This window comes from Euwallacea fornicatus, chromosome 19, assembly GCF_040115645.1.
Source record: "Euwallacea fornicatus isolate EFF26 chromosome 19, ASM4011564v1, whole genome shotgun sequence".
NCBI lineage: Eukaryota > Metazoa > Arthropoda > Insecta > Coleoptera > Curculionidae > Euwallacea > Euwallacea fornicatus.
Window position 1 is genome coordinate 2123599 of NC_089559.1, and position 14572 is coordinate 2138170.

At 33.6% G+C, this 14572-nt stretch overlaps 1 protein-coding gene and 1 long non-coding RNA gene across 4 annotated transcripts in view; one reads left to right on the top strand and one right to left on the bottom strand.

Annotated features, from left to right (window-relative positions):
• Window positions 1-14572, top strand: part of LOC136345455 (uncharacterized) — a 159297-nt gene that overhangs the window by 42685 nt on the left and 102040 nt on the right. For both annotated transcript variants that reach the window (XR_010733145.1, XR_010733146.1), the window contains exon 3: window positions 6922-7059. This is a non-coding gene — a long non-coding RNA (uncharacterized lncRNA). The remainder of the gene's footprint in view (window positions 1-6921; window positions 7060-14572) is intronic.
• Window positions 1-14572, bottom strand: part of LOC136345453 (uncharacterized) — a 39852-nt gene that overhangs the window by 21142 nt on the left and 4138 nt on the right. The gene's annotated exons all lie outside the window — the stretch shown is intronic.

Here is a 14572-nt window from a genome sequence, read left to right on the forward strand (position 1 = left end):
TTTTAAACAAAGCCAAAGGGAAATTCGACAGGATTTCTAGGATTTTCGACAACTTCCATCAATTGCAAATCGTAACATATTCTAAACAAATAATTTATCTGGCTTTTTATATAACTTGAATCGACCTTTTTGTAATCTAAATAGAGTATTTTAAGGTGTTGACAACGCGCCATCTCATAAGAATTCCTTAAAAAGGTGAAGTCTATTACTGACGAACAGGATTCTGTACAAAAAGCAAATGTCACAGTTTCTTCTGGAAATTGAAAAGATCTTACAATAACAATTTACACTCTTTTTCATCGCAAATGTTTGGAAGCAAAAACTTAAAAATGCGACCTTGTGGATTTATGATGATAAGACCCACTTAGTGTTCATTTCTTCATTCCAATCTTCTATAATTACTGAGTAAATTTAGTTCTTGAGGTATTGTATTTTAATGTTTTTTTTCCTCGCTAATGCATATTCAATTGAAAAATGGAAGAATCTAGAAGTCTAATTATGTCATTCGTTTTGCATATGATTTGTTTTCGTTTATGTCGTTTTACGCCAACAACGGCACCGATAGTGGGCAGCTTGATTGGCATAATTGGAGAGTTTTCGTATTTGGCTTGGTAAATAACGGAAATCTAGTGATCACCAGCAATGAGAACTTCTCTAAGGGGCACTAAAGCTTGAAATGATTTCCCTCCTTAAAGCAAGAAAAACATTTCAAGGATCCTATTTAATGAAACAATAGTTTATCATTCCCTCATATCCGCATAATCTCGCTTTTTCCTCCAATCTTGTCATCTGTCTCTAACTAATTTTTCTTGCGCAAGGATTATTATGCACTTTCCCAATTGCCTTTTAAATTTTCACGTGATTCATGCATATTCACTTCTTTGCTTAGATTCCTGACAGGCCTCTGATCTAAAGACTTCAAGCGGTGAGATGTCCTCATGGTGTGCACGTGCTTAGACAATCTTCTAGGTAACTCAAAAGTTCTGGCGCTACAGGCACTAAGCTATCTATGGTCACATGAAACACATTTTTTCCCTCACCAAAGAGGTAATATTTCCTCGTTAACAAGAACAACATTTAAATTCCCATAGAGCCTGAAGGCATTCGTCAACCCAGCAGAGAAACACGTATGAATAATTGCCAGATATCTGTTACAGGAAACCAATAAGAGACACCGAATAAATTTAAAATCAATGAACATTATGTTATTCAAATCGACTTTTTTTTGTTCCTTTAATTAGCCATTTGTAACCAATCAAATATAATAAATATTAAAGATTATGCAAAACGCCCAATAGGCGTTTGGTAAATAAAAACCAAACACCTTTAAAAGTTGCATGTGAAATGATATACACAATATCGTTAATACATGACTGAGAGATATTTACGTTATTAAGGATGTTCAAACTAAGCCTCCCTAGAAATGTTTTTATTTATAATTTGCGTTTAATTCTGGTTTTAGGTCCTCGTTTGAACACCCTTAATACGAACTTTTATTACTCCGATAAATAAGAGCTATCAAATGGACAAATTGTGTAGGCTTTTAACACGATTTTTTTTCATTTACGCCAGACAAATGGACTACCATTTCGATATTATGTTTCGGATCAATTCGAACTGAATTCGGAATTAGGCGCCATGCTGCTATACAGGATGGTCGTATATTATTTCGAGGCATGTGCAGACACCTGCATAATATCCTGTCTATGGTTTGAAAGCAGCTCAAATCCAAACAAATCACTTATTTTAAGAAGGAAATTAGTTAGTCTTGGGCGCTATGAGATAATTTACTTTGACCCTTTCACTTGAATCCGTCACGTCTGGCAAGGTAGAAAATTATTATACATATATAGGAGCAGTGAGGTAGCCCTGGAGGCAATATTGTATTGATAAATAGTGTGAAAAAAATTTCTGGTCTTAAACACGGTGTAATACGCGGTTTACTTACGCTATATGAAACCAATATAGGGGATGTAAGGATTCCTTGTAGTCTGAAATACATGGACTTGATTGTAATTAAAGCAAAAACGTACAAATTAACTCAATTCTCAAATAAAAAAAAGACATGTTTATTTGGAATATTATTTCGAAGATCGAAAATCGGTCGACGAACTGCATATTGACTATCATTTAAGGTGAGAGCTCTATATATGTATAGTTGACAAGACTTTTATCAACTTTGTAGATTATTGGTATATTGCAAATACAGTTCGTTAAATTGCTTCTCCCAGAGTAACTAAGGGGGGTTATTTACTCTATTACCATAAGAAGTATATTATGTCTGATAATACCAGCTTAAACTACGACTCTTGCTACACACATTACTGACAGCTTTTTATCGTAATTTCGCTAAGAACAAAATCTCTTTAATACATTTGAATGTAAGGACTGACTGTCCAATTATGCAAACGCTTTCAGCTTCCTCCGACCAAGTGAACTTGACGAAACGCGGAACAATTGAATTAAAAGGCGTAAACAGATTCGTTTGTTCTAAACAAATGAATTATCAGAAGAGGAGAAACGGGATACACCAACTGTTTTTCAAATGCACATCTGGCACCGGGAAAATTGTTGTTAATTATTATTGAGCAAACGCGCATTTAAAACGAACGATTTACATTTTGACGAATAACTTAGTAAGTACTTTGACGGCGGATTTCATTATTATACAGGGTGTTTTCGAACTTCAAACTAGTTCTGTGGCGGTCCCTGGCCCGTAAACGCTCCCGATTTAGCTCTGTGCGACCTAATCAATTAGCGTCATGCTAAATACTCGATCTCCACGTGCACTGTAAGAAATATACCTTAATTTTGTCCAAAAACGTCTTAATCCGTACAATTTGTAAAGTCACTATTATTAAGTTAAGTAATAGACACAGATAACGGATTAAGGTCATGTCCACTAAGCTTCACCAACTTATCTGGAATATTGTTACAAGATAAGCGAATTTATTGCTTGTATGTCTCATCATTATTACTATGATCCTGATTCTGAATTTTACTTTTATGTGGGTCACTTATCATAAAGGTTATTCTAGAGGCTATAGAAATATTCATGTTTCCCACGAAACACTTTTCCTTTAAGTTTAGAAATTTTCGTTGTTCTCAACACTCGCTAAGCTCTAACCATTACCCAGACATTTGCCCAAATTGCAAGTGAAGTTAGCATTTTCTCACAAGATTTCAATAGACAAACATGCATGTACTCATTTCCGTATCAATTGTATCACCCAATAATAATAATATACAGGGTGTACTATATAAAGTTGTGATTGAAAGTTACTCAAAAACGATACGTTATATGAAAAAAAAATTCTAAAGAAAAGTTATCCGGTAATGAGGACATGTCATGAAGATAGTAACTTTTAGCCAAAACGTCATTTTAAGGCCATGTGAAGGGGAACTTGGTTTTGCAAATGGCAACGCCGTATTTTTTTATAAATCCCTATAGACCTTCAAAAAATGAATATCTTTTATTTGAACAATTTTTTAATAGACGTTTTTCTGCAGAGTTATTCTTGAATATTGTCCGATTTTGGAGATGGTCGATATTATTGCATTTTTTTTCCTAAAAGAGTTTTGCAATGTATATTCTGTTTAAAACTCATAAAAATCTATCTATCTTTAACAAATTAATTTAAAATCCTAATTTGAGCAACTTGAGGAAGCAAATATTCAAAAAAATTGTTTACTCTGCGTAACATTTCCTCGTTTATCAATTGACACGCATTTTCAATTTTCATTTTTATGTCGTCTGCAGTTATTGGTACCTCTGCATAAACTTTGTCCTTTAAAAAATCCCAAAGGAAAAAATCTGGTGAAATCAGATCAGGCAGTCTAGGAAGCCAGTTCACTGGACCGCCTCGTCCAATCTATCGGTCTGAATACATTTCATCCAGAACTCCACGAGACATTGTAGCAAAATTAGCTGGACAATCGTCATGGTGATAACACATCACCCATCTTGTCACAAGTGAAATGTTCCCTAACACTTCCGGAAGATTATTACGCAAGAAATGCGGTACATTTCTCCATTCAAGTTTCCTTCAACGAAAAAAGGTCCGATTAAGTATTCCCCCATAATATCGCACCATACATTCACTGACCATAGTTGATGTTCAACTTCTCTAAGTCATTGTGGGTTTACAGCACTATAAAAATGCAGATTATGGCCATTCACTGGACCATGGTTTGTGAATGTGTATTCGTACGAAAACAAAACGTTGAAGAGGAAATTTGCATTTTGATTTAATTGTTGTTTTGCTTAATTACGAAAATTGGCTCGATTTTTAAGTTCAATTCCATGAAATTCCTGATGTAAGGAAGTGTGATAAGGATGGTATTTATTCACCTACAAAATTCTTTGGGTACTTGTTTTTGATATTCCTGAGTCAGCAACAATTTAACGACAACTTACATGGGGATCGAAGGCAACAGCTGCAAGAATTACTATTTGATTGCCTTCATGCGTTGCACTTCGGGAGCGATTGCATTTCTTGTTTCTACCGTTTTCGTTTCTGTGAAATTTTTAATGATACTGTTGAAAGTCGTTCAACAGGGAACTCTTTCATCCGGAAATCTTTTGGCATAAAGTTCTACTGCCCAATTAACACTTCTTCCAGTCTCTCCACAAATAAGAACTATTTCTAATTTTTCATTCAAAGTGTAGCGATCCATTTCTGTTATTGAATTTTGAAATGAAAAGAATATTTTTTTAATAATTTCACACAAAGAGAATTAGATTGACCGACGGAAAAATTACATCGATTTCCTGTATACCTTGTTATGAGGGAGACTAACAAGAGGAATTTTAAGAAAATATTTTTTTTATTAGATAGTTGGATTGTTATGAGTTTTAAACAGAATGTGCTTTGCAAAGCTTTTTTTAGAAAAAAAAATGGAAATTTTAAACTATCTCAAAAATTGGATAAAAATCAAGAATAACTCTGCAGAAAAACGTCTAATAAGAAAATAGTTCAAATAAAGGTATTCGTTCTGTGAAGGTCTACAAGGATCTGCAAAGAAAATACGGGGTTGCCGTGTGAAAAAAAAGTTGCCCTTAAAATACCTTAGAATGATGTTTTAGCTAAAAGTCACTATCTTCATGACATGTCCCCCTGTTTATCGCACAACTTTTATTAAAAATCTTTTTTCATTCAACATACCGTTTTTGAGTAATCTTTAATCACAGCTTTAAATGGAACAGCCTGTATAATTAAGCCTTGTAATTTTAGCAAAATAATGCATCATAACAGAGTGTATAGAAATCTATAGAAAGGTCAGAATAATACATTAACAATATACTGAAGTAGTATTAGAACTCTTCAAGCATACTTTACTAAATGGCATTTTCCAACAAGATAATTCAAAGCTGCATACTGCGAACATTACTCGAAGGTACCTGGAATAAACACAATTGGACATGTTGCCTTGGCCTGCACGGTCACCAGACCTATCACCCATGGAACATCTTTCGGACATGACGCATCACCGCCTTCGAAACTTACCGAGACCTCCAAACAATTCGCATGACATATAACTCCTTGAGGTAGCATGGAATGAAATACCTCAGGAAGATATTGATCATTTGTTGCAGACCATGCTGCGAAGAGTACATACTTGCATTGCTGTACAAGGCGATGTCACTCATTATTGACTTTTCAATGAGTAAATATTATTTTCTGTTTTCACTGAAACTCTGATCGTTTGATATTGTGTTATGAAGCATTATTTTGCCAAAATTACAATACTTAATTATTATTACTAGCTGGTGTATTTCATGTGAAAGTGAGTGTACGTTAAATACTTGAACAAGAGAACTACTTTTTTTTATTTGAACTTCGGATATCTCAAAAATTAAATGAGGTATATTGTAGCTTGCAAAAAATTCTACTGGGTGTTCGATTATGTGAAAAAAGATGTTAGATTCTGATAATTATTAGCAATCTGGAGATGCTCAAACTTGATGACTCAATATGATGAAAAAACACCAGTTTCGATGAAAATATGGACTTTCCAGCATCTTATCGATCCTGTATGCGTTTTATATTTGAAAACGCGATAAGAATTTTTCTTTCAACACATATACTTGATGCTGAGTGTATATTGAGAATGATAACAATGAACTTTTTAATTGCTTTCCAGGTAAAATAGTTCTTGTGATGGTTTTATTATGGGTCTTTTCGTTTTGTAAAAACTAAGAAATCCTAATTTAAAATTTTTTAAAAACTACCAAAACAACATAAAACAAAACGACACTGTTAACTTTAGCCGCCCAATTTTGAGCAATATCTATTAAGGTTAGATGTTCAGTTTCTCATATATTTTACGGATTATTTGACTGTTTTATTAGACATTTACATTCCTAATAAAATTAATTACTCTTGTATTCTTTACCGCTAAATACTTTGTCTCATTAGAGATAAGTCGTAAAATGCGTTTACTGCACTCTTAACGCGTGTCCAAACGCAAGTTATTGACTTAGAGGTTAACGTTAACGTTGACACAGTTTCCACGATAACTCCCAGCGAATATTAAAGTCAAAATAGGCGTTTTATAAGTCATTTCGGAGCATCATTAAAGCGAAAATGACCATATTTCATAAACAATTTTAACTATGCGTGTCTTACGAATTGTTTTAATATTTGGATGTGTTTAACATAATCAGCTTTTACCATTTACAAATGGCTCGAGGCAGATGAGATTTTCAGTTAAATTTATGGCCTATTTTACATTTCACAAGGTTATTGTTTTCCTATTTTATGGCTCTTTTTGAAGAGCTGTTTGGGCACGAATTAAAATTAATAAGAGGTGTGACGCCGCTGTCTTTTGCATGGAACAATTATTGGTCATTTGCTTAAACTACAAAGGCCTAGACGTTCATAACTCAGGAAAATATTACATAATTTTTACTACTTACAGCAGACGACCATTCCTGTTAAAGCCAGAACGACACGCCAATGAAACGCTTCGCTTCTGTGAAGAACGGAATTTTCGTGTTTTCTGGATTGATTGCCAGATTTTCCTTTTGGGGCCACTACGCCGGCACGTTGATTTCTGGTAAGTACCGTTACATATGTTGTCTTTATAAGATTGTAGTCCCATGTCCCGTTTTCACTTCAGTGAAATTTTACATAACACCTACTACATATGGATCTCTAACATCCATTACTGGATGAAATTCTGAAATAACCTCGAGAAGAAAATAACATACTAGCTGAACTATTTCTATCGAATTCATTATTGTCTAGTAGTAGACGAGTATGAAGTGATCACATTTTTTAATATGCATATATGCATGTTAAGGCCCCCGTGATGACAAGACCCAACCAATTATACGGGGTCCGAAAAGAAGCTTTTCTATGAAACTCCCCCTTTAAATCTAGCATAATTTATGAGTAAAAAGGGGTGAGGCAGTTTTTTTAATCAGGGGAATAAGGATCACAATGGGCACGAGCATATGTATATCGCATGTTAGCACATGCCCATGTTATCTATGATTGGGATTTTTAGAGGGAAATTTAGGACCATTTTTCATCCTGATAGGTTACAGAAACATGTAGAAAAACTTATGTTTCGAACCATTACAAGTGATTTTATCCGATTTAAGCACTACTTTCCCGGCCAACTACCGATATGTCATAACATCAATTTCAGGCATCTTAACACCTAATTAGCTATGGACGAAATGGAATTAGTCAACGTAATCTCGATATTAATTGAGTAACTTACTCGGAGATACAGAATCCATTATGGGCATCTAATTAGCGATACTAATTAATACTATATTAATTACGTGTGGAGCTGATAATCAAATTGCACTCGGTTTGATTTTATTTCGCTATTAGACCTTGTTCTGGTTGTGATCAGATGAGTGTTTTAATCGGTATTTTTTCAGTTTGGGAAATACTGGAATTGCAAATGTCGAATTCGTCAATTTCAGTGGCGGAGCCAAATTCTTTATTTCCCCAAATATAATAAAATTATATGTTATATAAAATTCATATGAATTGATTCGATTTTAAGAGACATGACGTATGTGTTGTTTTTTGTGGTGAAATATTTAGAACAATTTTCGAGATAGTTTTTGGTGAATTTTAAAGAATTAAAGTACCAAATTCTTAACCATAAAGACGCACAGTACGTCACTGAATTAATCGCAAAATACTGAGAGGTTACGAAGAGTTTCCAGAAAAATATTAAGAAAGGACAGAGATCAGAAGCTGCGGTTATTCTCGAGAGCTGTCATGTATTTTTAAAAGAAAATTTACTAATGATTTTCTTGCTTTAGAGAATACTTTACCTTCATAAATGATTCAGCTATACCAATAAATTTTAGGCTGAATGATTTTTCGAATATTGTTTATAGACAGAGCAAAACAGAAAGGTAATACAGGTTGTAACATATCATGGACATATTTAAGGGAGGGATAGAACTCTGCAAAGTGATTTAAAAAAATGATAATAAATCCATGGTTTAAAAACGCACCATTTTCCGTATAGAGGGTGACAAAATTGTATATTTTTTCCTCATATTTTGCGTTTTCTCACGAATGCCTTCAGTTAAATGTTAGGTAACTTCCTACACCTACTTCCTTTATCAACTTGTACAACTAAATTGCAAAATTGTGGATAGCTTTCTACAGGGTGGTATATCTTTCAAGGTTATGTACCATTTTATGTTTTGTATCTTTTTTTTGAAAACTCTGTGTGAACTCAAATTGCAAATTAGAATTTCGTTTTCAATTCTTTACTCTTTTTGTCTCTTGCAATATTTTCGTATCTATCACTGTTTTCAGAGAATTTGAAAAAATATCTGTCGACGCACATAGAAAAGTTCATTCGAGTCTGTAATCTAATAGTCATGGCTAGGTTTCAGCCATTTTAATAATTTTATTTTGATTTGTGACGTTTCGCATTTAAAAAAATTTTACTCAAGGCGTTACGTGAAAAAATCTAAACATTTTTTTCAAACTTGGCCATACCGTATATCGAAAAGGTACGTTTTTGACCACGGGTCTATTAACAATTGTTTATTATTTTGCGGGGTATTATCGGCCCCTGAAACATCTCAATGACGACATGGTACACCCTGTATAAACCTAGTTAAAAGTTGGAGAAAGCGCATTTAGAGGGTTGCTTTATCATCATTTAATACTGTATCATCAGAAGTGGCCCTTCTACTTCAGTGAATTTCAGACCAAACAACCTCTCAAACCTTCAGTATAAACAATCAAATTTACACCTCGATTGGTTAACTCTCCGAGGCGTAGCGATGTCGCTCAGCAATTTCTGATCTCAGTACGGCTTTGTTCCTCGTAGAATCGTTTCGAAAATTAGGCATATTCAAAGAGAACAAATTTATTAATTGATCTATGTTACAGTGATATTTTGTGAATGAAAGTTAATAACTTTTTTCTAATATGTGTCCTTCCTATGAGAGTAAATGATGTACCGGGTTCCGGTAATGTAGGGTGGAAGTTTGTCCACTCTCTGTTGTCCCAGGCAAAATTCCTTGAAATTCCCCAATTATTAAGAGTATTTCAGTACCTAGGTGCAAAAAGTAATTGAAATAATCACATCAAATCTTTGACTGCACCGTTGCAAAATTCTGTAAGAAGGCACGAAGAGGATCAGCAACCTCGGCAGTATTGACCCTCTGGTTGGCTTTTCTCATAAAGAAAATATCCGAGATAACTACCCAACGTGTATGTCTCCTTGCTTACATATTGCTACATATTTATAGTGGTTATATTTCATGGCATTTACGTACATGCACTTGTCTTCCCCCATGTAAGATATTGTGTACGCCAGGCGCCACGCACGGAATTTATCTTAAAATTTTATATAGGAATCTTATCTGGACGTTATCTTAGATGAAGCCGCATTTGATATACGAAAGCCATTGTTCGAAACATCCCAGCAAACAAACACACAAACGGCATTTCATGACAAATTCCCTCTCTAACTTATTGAGCATTTAAGCCTCAGATAAAGCAAAAAAAAAATCAAAATGCGCTTAAACATTATAAAATGCGTCTGCAAACATTCACAGGTACGATACGTTAATATTGACATTCGTATGTTACTCTCAAAACGACAATATTTGAATAGTGCACGTCAAATACGTACGTACTTTTAGTAGTTTAAGAGGTCGATGACTTCGTATATGGGTAAACACTAATTCAAAAAATGTCTCTTATCGGGATGTTGTAAAAAATATGTGTGTCAGATCCATCGTGTAATAAATAGTGAGTGTAATAACTTCACATCTGTAACACACTTTTCGAGCTTATATGGCAAATGAATAATTAGATTGCACTCGGTTGGCATGAGTCAGTTATCCAACCGCAAGTATGAAACAAATATCTGAATTAACTGGTAATATCAGCCACTGTTTCCGGATTTGTTCTGTATTATTTGGCTTCATTGTCCGGATTAGAAATTGGATCAAATTCGCCATTTTTGTCATCACTCTTGCTGCCCTCACGTCAACTTCCAAGAAAATGAGACGTGTGTAATGCTCAGGAATGCTTTTCTTTTGATACGGGGCCATTGCAACCTTAAAAGCATAAATCAAATATGGTACAATGGTGCAAGTACCATTTCGTTTTCTTCTACTGTTTTCCCGTATTGTTGCTGGCTAATGTGCGGCTTAAAGTCCGATTTTTGCACTTCCATGGGCGGGGACTTTACAGCTTTCTTCGTGTTGATTAATTCGACATGTGCATGTTCGAGAATGCCTTAGAACGCTCATGTTACAACAGATTTGGTGTTTGAAATTTTCCAAGCAACATAAGGTGTCCATTTAACAATCCCTCGCACTCCGGGTGCTACTAAGATAAATATGACGTTATTTTATGCCGAAATGAAGCAAATTTAACTTTCTTTCGTCTTACATAATAAAAAACATTATCCTATTTGAAAAAAAAAAACAAGAAAATTGACGGTGAAACGCTGCAAATTAGAGTTGTTATTGTGAATGCTCTGTATATATTTTCACTAAATGAGCATTCGTGTCTGCTGAGGTGATCATATATGAGAATTCATCCGAAAATGATCAAAAACTAACTTAAACTAACCGCGATATTAATTTTTTTATACGGCACTGCAAATGTTTAAAGTTGCACTTTAAACGTCATAGTGTCATATCACTGCATCTCAGGGTAAAAAACTCTAGAAACTAACATAGGCTCAAAAAAGGATTCTATTAGATGGAAAAAATGTATCTAGTCCCATGTAAAAATATTGCCCTTTATAACGCACAGCTTTTTTGGGACACCCCGTAGGGTTGTCACTGATTTTAAAATGTACCTTCATTAGCTTCATATTCATCCCCCTAATTGATTTTTTATGAAATCACAAATTCATAGAAGTCTGAGAGGCTATTAAATAGAGACCCCGTATAAAAGTTAAAAATTAGCAAAAAAGACTTTACCAAGACCAGATACACGAAAACAACGAAATGAACCTTTGTATTCATTCAACTTTTGTATTTCATAAATTTGCATTTCAAATCATACGGAAGTCGGAATGTGCATGAATGTTTTTGGCTTTTGGGGTTATTGTGAAATTTCAATTTTAGTCATTTTTCAATCAGGTAGAACCACTAGGTAATTGCATTGATATTTGCCATAAATAAATGTAAAAATAAATACATTTTGAATAAGAGACTGAAATTTCATTAAGTTGTTCCTCAAAAACTAATAACAATTCTAATGAACGACGTACCCCTTTGGCTTAAATACAGAATGTCTACCAAATGATGGTATTAATTTCAATGGGTAATTCCTTATCACATTTTACGAAACAAAGTCCTAATAAAGGTATGTTCCATTTTGCTTTATTTTCGTGATACAGGTTATCATTTTTTTCTGGTTTTTCGTAAATATTTTTGGACATAAGGGGCAATATCTCAATGGAATTCGGTATTTAGGGGTTTTCCGAGATGAGAAATTTATAAATGATATTGGTTTTAGCGCAGTATGTAGGAGACTATTATTAAATGTTTATTAATAAATTAATGTTTTGATAAAATATGTGTAAAGAAATGTTTAACCGTCGATATCTCGAAAACCATTGCTGTGAGAATGTTCGACCAGGTATACTGTTTTTGTTTAGAATTGATGGGGGAACAAAACATAATTTATTAGAAGTCCAAATACAGAATCCTAAAAATGTTAGGACAAATTTAACATAAAAACGTTACTGCAAGTGGCGCCCCCTACATATTGCGGTAAAACTAATATTATATTTGAATTTCTCGTTTCGGAAAACTCTTGAATACTAAATTTCATCGAGATATTGCTCTTTCGTCCGAAAATATTTATGAAAAACCGAAAAAATAATTGACACTCTGTATCACAAAATTGAAGCAAGGTTGAACATACATTTATTAGAACTTTTTTTCCGTAAAATGTGACAAGAACTCACCCTCTGAAATTAATGCCATCATTTAGTAGACACCCTGTATATCTTGAAAGCTCAAGGAATTTGCTGCAAAATGGGGTACGTTTAACTCACTTGGAACGAGCCGTATAATGGGAGTATTACGAATGAGTAATTTCCTTAAAAGTTCAAATTAAAGAGGAATTTCATTAGAGCTGTTCTTCAAAAATTATTAAAAAAAAAGGGAGCTCATGGGATTTTATGCAAATTTGAAGAATTTTAAGTGGATTGGGGAAGTAAATAAATCGATTATATCTAGTCAGACAGTGTGGTACCGACAGGGGAAAGAGAAATTAAAAGAATTTCAAATTTATGACAATTCGAAACAAACAGATGCACCTCTGACCTCGTAGGTTCTGAAAGCCTAAAGCATTTTTTTCCAAAATTCTAGAGTTTTAAATCAGTCAGCATTACGTCAGAGACCTATAAGAAAAAAATATGGAATGAAGAAAGATTTTTTTTTTGAAAAAGCAATAATGAACAAAAACATCTTGATTTTGCAACCTTGACCATCCGCAAAATATAAGACCACTGCGTGGCTACTATATGTACAAAGTAAGATTGTAAAAATACAAATTATTTACAAATTACAAATAAATTTACAAATATATATTTTTTTAATTGTATTTTCAAGGAATAAATATAAATACAAATACATTTTAAATAATTTAATATGTTTTTAACGTGAACCTTCACGAAAGAAAATTTCCCTTTTCTCTTTAATGTCTGGCATTTCTGGCGCGGGAGATATCAATCCTTTGGAATTCCGCTTATCAGATGATGTTTTTGCTAGAAGTTCTAAATTATTTTGATGTTCCTTTTGCCGCTTTAGGCAATCAAGTTTATGGCCTACAGGTTTTTACAACTTCCTTTTATCTTACCAGGTATTAATAAAAAATAATCTTAAAAGACGGTACTAGAAATAAAAATTCACGGCTTCAAGAACTTGTCCTAAAAATCAATGCACGAAGAAATGAAAGCATTTGAACGTGTTTGACTACACTATTAAATAGCAAGACATGCAAGAGTCTTGCAGCAAGGCCAGGAGCATGTTTGATTATGCAAGGCCAAGACCACTCTTGCTCATCGCTATTCAAAAATTCATGGCTACTTTGAAGAATGGCAGACGCTGTGAACTTCACTAGCTATTCGAAATTCCTCAAGATCCTGAATTTTCGAGGGATTTATTATAAATATTTCTTAATGAATTGAGCCTGCACAGCGTGAATTTTTTTTTCATTACACTTTAAAAAATTATTAGAAATGGGAACGTGAAGGATAAAGAATGAGATGCACCACTGATTTACTTTAATATTAAGTTTTCAATTGAAATATTATACAAAAGAAATGAATACCTGAAAGTCTATAGAGATCAAATCGGGATTGTCACAAAAAGAATACAGCCGCAAAGAAAACTTGTCCATTTTTTTGTTTTATTCTTTGCCGAAAGTTCTAATTTAATTAAAAATATTCACTACGCCACTAATTTTGTTAAACATAAATGTCAATTTATGCGGGTGATATATCTGGTAAATTAAAATACAGTGGTGTGCAGTGAAATTTCTTGAATTACTTAAACATTTTTTCGAGGATCTATCTACTCTCACCTCCAGCCTGACTACTCGTCTGATTTAATTTAATTCAAAAACCGATACCAAAAATTTCCGTTCGTCTCAGTGTTCATTATCAGCAGAAAACCTCATGCAGTTTCCTTTTTAAATCTGCTTTGTTACATTACCGTATTGTTGTTGCTTAATATTACATCAACCGATCCCAATGGTGTTAACCTTCGAACTCTTTACTTTGAACCAATGCAAATTCAGTATTGTTGCGAATAAACCATGTGTACTAATATTTAATGTTTGTGGCAAAACCTTAAAAGGTAAATATAAACATTTAATCTAAAAATGGTATCAGTTGTATACACGAGCAGATAATTTCGTCTAGTGAATTTTGTATGGGTCTGGATCGTGGTATTTTGATTTTAATGAGTTGTTTATAAGCGCGGGTTGGTATGTGGGAGTGATTGCTTTGTTGTTTTAGAGGGGAACACTTGATTTTTGATTATTTATTTTAATTAATAACTAAAACAGCCCATGTTTTTTTAAGAATTTTTATCATTGTT